The sequence below is a fragment of the Carcharhinus amblyrhynchos genome, chromosome 24 (genome assembly GCF_965287045.1).
Source record: "Carcharhinus amblyrhynchos chromosome 24, sCarAmb.v2.hapA, whole genome shotgun sequence".
Taxonomy (NCBI): Eukaryota; Metazoa; Chordata; class Chondrichthyes; order Carcharhiniformes; family Carcharhinidae; genus Carcharhinus; species Carcharhinus amblyrhynchos.
Genome location: NC_137347.1, coordinates 29,419,695 through 29,426,958, shown reverse-complemented (window position 1 = coordinate 29,426,958; position 7,264 = coordinate 29,419,695). Strand labels below are relative to the sequence as shown.

At 42.8% G+C, this 7,264-nt stretch overlaps 1 pseudogene; it reads left to right on the top strand.

Moving 5' to 3' along the window:
- Nucleotides 1-5,299: 5,299 nt before the first annotated feature.
- On the top strand, nucleotides 5,300-5,695 carry LOC145357866 (small ribosomal subunit protein uS11 pseudogene; annotated as a pseudogene).
- Nucleotides 5,696-7,264: the final 1,569 nt, after the last annotated feature.

The following is a 7,264-nucleotide window of genomic DNA, read 5'->3' as shown; positions in this document are numbered from 1 at the left end:
GGAAGATTTCTGCCAAATGTATCAACATTTCAGGCCCCCCTACATCAGGTTTTAAGAAAACATCAGTGTTGGAAGTGGGGAGACAATGCAAAAAGAAGCTTTTGTAAAAAATTAAACAAGCTGTACAGTCATTGTCATTGCTTGTGCACTTTGACCACGGTAAGCCATTATTAGTTACTTATGATACACTGTTGGAGGAATCCTATCACACAGAATGCCTGATAGGGCGGACAGGCTGAAGCTGCTTGCTTCAAGGACTTTGTCAGACTGAGGAAAAAGTACTCACAAATCGACAAGGGAAGTTTAGCAGTTATCTATGCAGTGAAAACATTTTACCAATACGCCAATGGTCGGCATTTCAGTATTGTATCAGGCCATAAACCATTGATAAGGTTCTTCTCAGAAGATAAGTGGGTGCCTCAGCAAGGGTACAGAGATGGGCTTTGTTGCTGGCAGCATACAGACATACCTTCCAGCATAGGCTGGGGACACAGATTTCAAATGTGGATGCATTGAATGGCCTTCCCCTACTACAAACTGTACAGTCACCACCTGTTCTGCAGGAGATAGTACTAGCTCTGCATTGTTTTCGGACACCCTGCCTGTTTCAGCAGCCCACATTAAGTCATGGACAGATAGGGAGGGACCCGGTGTTAGCAAAGGTCAAGAAAAGTGATTAGCTCTGCTGCCTCACAGTCCCAGGGACTGGGTTCGATTCCTGGCTTGGGCCACTGACTGTGTAGAGTTTGCACATTCCCCCGCGTTTCTGCATGAGATTCCTCCGGGTGCTGTAGTTTCCTCCAACAATCCAAAGATGTGTGGGTTAAATGGATTAGCCATGCTAAATTGGGCTTGGGTGGTATTATGGTCAGTGCAGACTCATTGGGCCGAATGGCCTCCTTCTGCAAGATTTCTACGATTCTATGAAATGGTGGACGGCACTTTGATGAGGCAGAGCAATTGAAGCCATATTTGTAATGCAGCAACGAGACAACCTGTGAAGATAGAGTATTATTGTGGGAGGGCCCATGTTTTTGTACCACTCCCGGGGCAACAGCTCCTGCTCCAAGGGTTACCTGATGCCCACTTGGTCAGAATAGACTGAAAGCATTGGCTAGAAGTTATGTCTAGTGGCTTGGCATCGATAAAGATATTGAACAAATTGTTGGGCAGTGTGAGAGTTCTTAGGCTCAGCATGTGTTACCTTCATTAGTGAACATGCATCCTTGGGAATGGCCGGGATGTCTGTTGTCACAGTTGTGTGTAGGTTTCATTGGACCACTTTTGGCGCACATGTTCCTGATTGTAGTAAAGGCCCATTCCATGTGACTGAATGTTCGGCTCACGACATCCACCACAGCTAGAGCTATTATTGAGAAACTGAGGCAAACCTTTGCAATCCACAGTTTCCCTAAGTGTTGGCATTGGACAATGAAATGACATTCACACAGATGAATTTCAGACTTCCATTAAGTCGAATGGCCTTCGTCATGCTAGGGCAGCTTCTTTCAATCCAGTCTCCAAAGGGTTGGCAGAACGAGCCAGCTACACTCCTGGTGTGTCCTGAATCACCACTTTGTTCCAACCGACTGACCTTACTCCATTGTAACTAAGTAAAATAGGGTAGAGTATGTGCCAATTTTGGGGTGGTTTAAAGCAATTAGACAATTTAACTTTGAACAAAGCCATTAGAACAAAAAAGGTATATAATAGAATGTGGGAGGACAGAACAAGTTTGGAGAGGAGCCATACTAAACTGTCAGTGAGGTGATGTGAGAGGAGGTAGGTTGGTAATCTGAGCAGAATATGAATTTCGGCTGCTCTGTGGGATATTGCACAATAAGAATCCAGACGAGGTCTCAGGTTTTAACAAAGGAACTATTCCTTCAGTCTTTTTTCAGAACTTCCCAGTTTTGTCCAAACGTGCAAGATAGAAAGTCGATGAACCCAATGTCCTCTGGTGTGTCTTTCATCTGTAGTTAGATCTTAAAAAGAATGGGATCTGGATCACAGTACAGATGTAGCCCGCTGTCTGCCTGTGCAGAAACCCAATCTACAGCACGCACCTCAAAGCACTGGAGAAAGTACCATCAGCAACGCCTCGCCAAGATTCACCAAATCCAGCGCAAGAAAGATAATTCAGTGCCCGTGTCCCTTCCTAAGCCAATTTGGCCAGCGTTGAAGCACTGCTCACTCAAATGCAGCTCCACCGGATGGGATGTATTGTTTGTATGCCTGACACTAGCCTCCTGAAGCAACAGCTCCAGTTGGAACTTGGTGATGGCAGAAAACCCAAGGAAGACAGCAGAAACATGTCCTGAAGAGGTCAAGACTATCCATGCATTCATGGGAGTCCTTGGCTAATGACTGACCAGTTGGAAAAGGTTCATTTGAGAATATACTGAGCAACAGCAAGAAATTTCATTGGGAACACTGAGAGGTGAAGTTGAGGCATCAGAGAGAGTGCACAGAACTCCAAACAACTCATCGACCTTACCCTTTAACCACCTGCCCTACAAGCAGTGGAGTCGGCAGATCGTGCATTGGACCTTCAAATCCGTCCAGATCAGAAGGAGGCCATTTGGCCCATCAAGTCTACACCGACTGTCTGACAGAGTACTTCCCCCACCCTATCCCCATAAACCCAGACATTTACCATGGCTAATCCACCTGACCCATACATCTTGGGACTCTAAGGAGCAATTTAGCATGGACAATGCACCTAAACAGCACATCTCTCAGATGTGGGAGGAAACCAGAGCACCCAGAGAAAACCGATGCAGACATAGGAAGAACCACACAGCTACCCAAAGCTAGAATTGAACCCAGGTTCCTGGCCTTGTAAGGCAGCAATGCTAACCACTGTGCCACCGTGCCGCCCCTATCAGCCACCTCAGAACCCATTGAACTAGAATAAAACTAAGTCACCCTCGATTCTGAGACACTGTCTAAAAGAAGGAGAGGATGAAGAAGGAAGTGTGCACTTATTCCCAAAGCTTTCTCTTAACATTATGTAAATATCTTTCTTCCGACAATTTTATCCATTCCTCTCCTGCAGCCATTGGCTCCTTTTGGGGCAAAACTCGACAATTGCCAACCTATTTCTGGTACCTCACTTACATGACAAAATAGTGGCTGTGCTTTAATAGTGCTTCATTGGTTGGAGTGTCCCTTAGATTGGTTGCTTTCATCTTTTTTTAATTCATCCCTGGGATGTAAGCATCACTGCTGGCAAGACCAGCATTTATTGTCCATCCCTAATTACACTTGACAAGGTAATAGTGAGCCACCTTTTTGAATACTGCGGGCTAAGCCACCTGTGAGAGCATTTCAGAGTCAACTACATCACTGTGGGTTTGGAGTCACCTATTAAGTATGTGTTAACCATATCATCAAAGTTAATGTTGCATTTTATAAATTATCTGGTATCTGGTTTCCTATTCCGCCATCTGGCTTCAGAATGAATTAATATCACATGCAGGCCAGATCAGATAAGGACTTCAGATTCCCTTCCCAAAAACATTACTGAACAAGATAGCGTTTTATGACAACCTGGTAGTCTCATGGTCACCAGTTGTGATACTAACTTTTAAATTTCCTGATTTATAATCCAGATTTATTTAATTCATTGAATCTAAATTCCCCAGTTGGCGTGGTAGGATTTAAACTTCTGGCTCCTAATCATCAGTGCAAAGCTCTGGATCATAATGCTACCATAACCTTTTGTTTATTTCTGTCCAGGATCCGCAGTGATTTGCTTTTATTTTAGCTCCCGTAACCGCCTTCTTCATTCCTGTCCTTCAACTAGTAAGTACCAGTAGGCACCAGTCTGGTAGATTGTGGATGGCAATTGTAGTTGCATCCGAACTTCACACACTTGCCACTTCTAACAGGGGTTACTGAATAAGTATCAGATATATTCCATTCTTAAAGGAAGGGACAGTGACACCAATTGACTGCCACCCTGTATGAGTTCAGCTAACTCGGCAAAGGTTAAACATTAAATTTGCAATGACTGGGATCTGAGCAGCTCCTTTACAGGCAAGGCAAGATATTCTCAACTTGGACATTGGGTGAAAATATTAAAACTTTTTTTTTAATAATAGCTCAAAACATTGCGGATATCTCAAAAGATTATGATGGCAAATAGATGAATTAAATGTCAAGTATTTGAGAAATGGTGTACTGAATGTCACATTTGATTTTGACAATGTCAGCATTTTCAAATTGCTAAAATTTCATTTCTTGTCACACGAAGGCTATTCCACCAAGGCTTTGAAATATTACTAACTGAAATTAAATACCTCCCTCCTAATGTCTGATAACTGATGGATTTGTCACTTTTATTAAATTTTTTTCATTGTGAGACATTTACAATAAAGGCAAGGTGCATCAAAGACACAGCATAATCTTCTCTCCCTGTGGACTCTAAGAACCTGTGTGGAATGAGTTTCAAACTAGTTTGCAGTGCAGTTGAGTCCTACACGACAAGACCCTCCAGTATGCATGGGAACAGGTTTATTTGGTAGCAAACACCAATAGCTTTTGGAGAGTTGATCCTTTGTCAGGTGAGCAACTTGCGATAACACAGTGCATAAGGTGAACCATTATGAAGAACAAAAAGAAATAATACAAGCTGTATGGCGCAGTTTTAAAGTAAGTGCAGGAACAGAAGCATCTGAAGGTGTTTGTGTGTGAACCTTTGAAGGTGGCAGGAGGTTAACAAAGCAGTAAAGCAAATGGACTTTGGATTTTATGGCTGGAATTCTCCCATCCCATTTCTGGAATTTTAGTGGGCAGGTTGCAGACAGCGCGAAATGCCATTGACTTTGGGCAGGAATTTCTGGCTTTTAGACTAGCGTGGATGGAGAATTACGCCCCAGAAGTAGAAACACTGGATGGAGTTTTACAGCCCCAAACTGCCTGAGAGATTTTCCATTCCCTCCAAAGTCAATTGAGTTTTGAATAGCTCGCCACATTTTACGGCCCCACTCCTGACACAACAGAGCTGTAAAAATCCACCCCAAGGATATGAAAGTCAGGAAGTAATGCTAAGCCTGCCATTAATTTGGCCCCAACTGGAGTGTGAGATGGAATTTTCCAACTGCACACGCCCCAAAACTGGAAATTACTGCCAGAGCTCAACGGATTTTTAAATGGTCCACTGATTTTTTTTGTCTCACTGCTACGATTCCCATGGCAGGCAAGGCAGGGAATTTTCAGCCAAGGTGTCCAATTCTGGGCTCCAAATGTTAGTGGGACCTGAAGCCTTTGGAAAGGGACTGGGAGAGATGGCAGAATGGCTCCTCATAAAGGTAAAGAAAAACGGAGCAGATGATTAGCCTGCGAGTTCAGGTGCCCGAAGCTTTCGGAGTTTGCCACATCTTTGCTTCCTTCAGCGATACTTTTGTCCATGTAACTGACCTGTCCATGTCCCTGGGGGGATTGAAGGTGAAGACAGCAGAGATCAGCCCTCCTCAAATGTTAGCAACTCAGGACATGTCTTAGAGATGCAAGGAGTTGGGCATCACTGCACTACACATCAAACTGCACACCACTGGAGACAACAAGACTAAGACCCTGCACCCAGTGCTTAAGCAGCTCAGAGAGTCCTGGCTCAATCTGAGGTGAAAATTGGGCTGTTACTCCCATTCCATCAGACAGCACTTGCAGGATGGGAGGTCACAGAGGATAGTGTTTGTAAATGTTTTCTGTATGTGTCAGTATAACTAATAAAAGAGTTCTGCTGATCACCAAATAAAAAGAGATTATAGTTACATAGATAAATGATAGTAACATAGTTGCATGATTATAGAAACGTAGAAACTAGAAGCAGGAATAGGCCATTCGGCCCTTTGAGCTCACTCCACCATTCATTTTGATCATGGTTAATCATCAAATTCAAATGTTCTGATCCCATTTTCCCTCCCATATTCCTTGAAACCTTTAGCCCCAAGAGCTATATCCAATTTCTTCTTGAAATCAGACAAAGTTTTGGCCTCAATTACTTTCTGTGATAGTGAATTCCATATAGTCACCACCCTCTAGGTGAAGAAATTGCTCCTCATCTCAATCCTAAAAAATTTGTCCCTTATCCTCAAACTATGATCCCTGGGTCTGGACTCCCCCACCATTGGGAACATTCTTTTTGAACTAACCCTGTCTAATCCTGTTAGAATTTTATAAGTTTCTATAAACTTATAGAAACTTCTTCAAAACTCCAGTGCATAGAATCCTAATCGACTTATTCTCTCCTCATCTGATAGATCTGCCATCCCAGATAAACTTTGCTGCACTCCCTCTATAGCAAAGACATCCTTCCTCAGTTAAGGATACCAAAACTGCACACAATACTTCAGATGTGGCCTCACCAACGCTCTGTATAATTGCAGTAAAACATCCCTATTCCCATACTCAAATATTCACATGGATGAATTGGAAATATTGGGGAAGTTCTCCTTAGAGCAGAGAAGCCTAAGAAAAGTTTAAAATCATGAAGAATTAGAAAAAGAGAAATTGTTTCCAAGAACTTAAGGGCAAAGATTTAAGGTTTTATATAAAAAAACAGAGATTTTATGCATTATGTTCTTGGAACTTCAAATAGATTGCCTAAGAGGAAGGCAGATACAGACTTGGTAGTAGCCTGCAAAAAGGAACTGGATATTTAAGGGAGAAAAAATTATGGGGATGGGGGAAAGAATGGAGGAGTGGGTTAACTAGATTAACCTTTGCAGAGCTGACATGGACTCAATGAGCCACATGACACTCTGTGCCACACTATTATATGATTCTGTAACATTGGAGGCCATTCAGCCTTTTGAGTCCATTCCACCAATAAGTGGCACATGGCTAATCTGTATTTTATCCCATTCATTTGTTTGAACTCAGTACCCTTATCATGTCAAAATCTACCCATCTCAGATTTAAAATTATGAACTTATTTAGCATATCCTGCTTTGATGGAAGAGTTCCATACTCCCATCATCCTTTGTGTGAAGACATATTTCTTAAATTCTCCCCTGAATGGTTTGGTTCCAATTTTAAGATAATGGGCAGGATTTTCCAGCCTCATTCACCCCAAAACTGGAAAATCCCACCCAAGGTCAATGGACCTTTGTATGATCTGCCCAAGCCTGCTCTGATTCCCGCAGCAGGTGGGCGGGATGGTAAAATTTTTTCCAATGTTTCTTTGACCCAGATTCCCCTACAGTGGCTGAAGTTTCCCCCAGTCAATCATTTCTCAAAAAATCCCAAACAAATCATC